General features: G+C 47.3%; 1 long non-coding RNA gene across 1 annotated transcript; it reads right to left on the bottom strand.

Annotated features, from left to right (window-relative positions):
- Positions 1-6: 6 nt before the first annotated feature.
- LOC119347008 lies at positions 7-1,785 on the bottom strand. The gene is made up of 3 exons (XR_005168063.1): positions 1,384-1,785; positions 1,177-1,285; positions 7-576 (listed from the first exon to the last, which is right to left on the bottom strand). It is a non-coding gene; the product is annotated as an uncharacterized LOC119347008 (long non-coding RNA).
- Positions 1,786-2,065: the final 280 nt, after the last annotated feature.

Below are 2,065 nucleotides of genomic sequence, written 5' to 3'. Positions count from 1 at the left end.
AACATAAAGAAAAAAATATTTAGGATCACTTGTCATGAGCACTATTCAGGAGGGCGACCTAGTGATGAAGCAAGGGAGTTCAACAAACAATGCGTTGTGTCAATGTGCTGGCAAGTGCTAGCTGAGTGTGTGCCTCCAGGTTGAGAGAGAGTGAGCAAACACGTGGCCTTGGTACTAGTAGGTGCACAACTAATAGTAGTACTACTACTCTAAATTGACTCACTAATATATGTGCTTAGTACACAAATTAACAAGTTTATACCTCTGTATTCTTACTGTACGACCACCACAATGTAACAATGTAATTTTCTTCTTAGGTTCAGAGTAAACTTATTTCTGGAATACATGTTCGCCGGGCTGCAGGAGACAATAAGGACAGAAAAATAAAAATACCTGGGAAATACATGGGGAGAAAACACTAAACACAACATGTCAACAAGTTAATACAGTAACAAAAATCATGTCTCCAAGACCTAGGGAAAAATCTGAACTAAATTAGAACTTGATAGAAGGCCACATACCACAGCGCGGCGGTTGTCTCTACTTGTACATTGTTGTTTGTCTCTACTTGGTACCCTGCAGTGTACATGATACAGAAAAAATTCAGAGAAAATTTAGTGTTAAACATTCAGAGAGGAAGCGCCCACACACAACACACTGGCTGCTGCACCAGAGACCTCGATAGTAGCTGCGGCACCTTGTCAGCACGCACAGAGAACACATCTTTATAGTTAGAGAGAGCAGTAGCCACGCTAGGTGATCGACACTGACAGTGTTCGACCTTTGTAATGAATCTATATAGGAACAGAGGTGAAGCGATTGTCCAAATACGCATGCAGCATTAAGTACCATCTATATAGTAAGAAAGGGCACCAAGGAAGCTAACATTGCAAGTGAAATAAACACTATACTATATAGCGATTGAAAAAAAAAACTCATCAATAATATCGTAACTTGGTATATCAATCACTGCCTCCCTCCCTCAGATACATCATACATCAACGATTCAAAAAAGGCCATCAATCACACGAGTCAGGCAACACACTCTGAATCCACAGCCAGTATACAGAGTAGCGGGTGAAGCAAGCTCAAGCAGAAATTTGCTGCTGGAACTGTTGTCAAGACAGAGAGAACGAATTCATAAGGTTATTCACTACAAGTAGAATGGAAAATTACCTACAAATGCTAAAATTTCATCCTGAGATAGACTGCTCATTGAGAAGCTGCTCCTTGAATGCTAAGTACTCAGAAACTGTTCATGAATTGCAGGGCTCTCGAACACTTCCTGCACGCAAACATCGGGGGTCAACCCAAATCACGAGAGGCAGGTCAGGGGATATCAGGGATGGGGTTGTAGTGATCTTGGGCAGACAGGGGACTAACCTTGGTGGAGAAGAGGTGTCACCGAGACACCGACGGCGGCCCAGGAGTTGGTCGCCCGCCGCTAGACGTTGCACAATGACACCACCGCGCAGCCGGCAAGGTGGGCTCGAGGGGGCGAGGTGTGGATAGAGAGGAGCTACCAGAGACGCGTTGTGTGGATAGAGAGGAGCCGCCGGAGATGTGCTGTGTTGGACACGATGCCACGGCTAGGGGTCTCAGGCGACCGCCGGAGAGGAATGAATGTGGTACGAGAGGGATGGATGGGTGGGGGATGCGGCGGATCTGGTAGGTGCCGGAGCTGCGAGGTGAGGGGAAGGGAGAGGGAGGGCCAACGGCGAGCTGTGGGAGGAAGGACGCGAAGAGGTGGTGGGTGGCGGCGTGCTGTGGGAGATGATGAAGGGGGCTGCGGATGGAGAGAGGAGGAGGAGGATTTAGGGTTAGCATTTTATACGGAACAGTTAGGCGGGCTTTGAGCGGGCTTGCGGGGCTATACCAGGCCGTCCATGACAGATTTCGAAAATGTCAAGAGAAATCCGTCATGGATTAACAGGTTTCTTGTAGTGAACATTCCGTTTTCATTGACTCTCGGATGTTTTACGCCGCAGACATGGCTTTGCAGGCCGATGGAACCCAGTGCACCATACTCTACGTGATCAAAGTCCAGAAGGTGGACGTGGGAAAG

This window comes from Triticum dicoccoides, unplaced genomic scaffold (assembly GCF_002162155.2).
Source record: "Triticum dicoccoides isolate Atlit2015 ecotype Zavitan unplaced genomic scaffold, WEW_v2.0 scaffold57686, whole genome shotgun sequence".
NCBI classification, from domain to species: domain Eukaryota; kingdom Viridiplantae; phylum Streptophyta; class Magnoliopsida; order Poales; family Poaceae; genus Triticum; species Triticum dicoccoides.
This window is presented reverse-complemented; position numbering and strand designations above follow the sequence as displayed.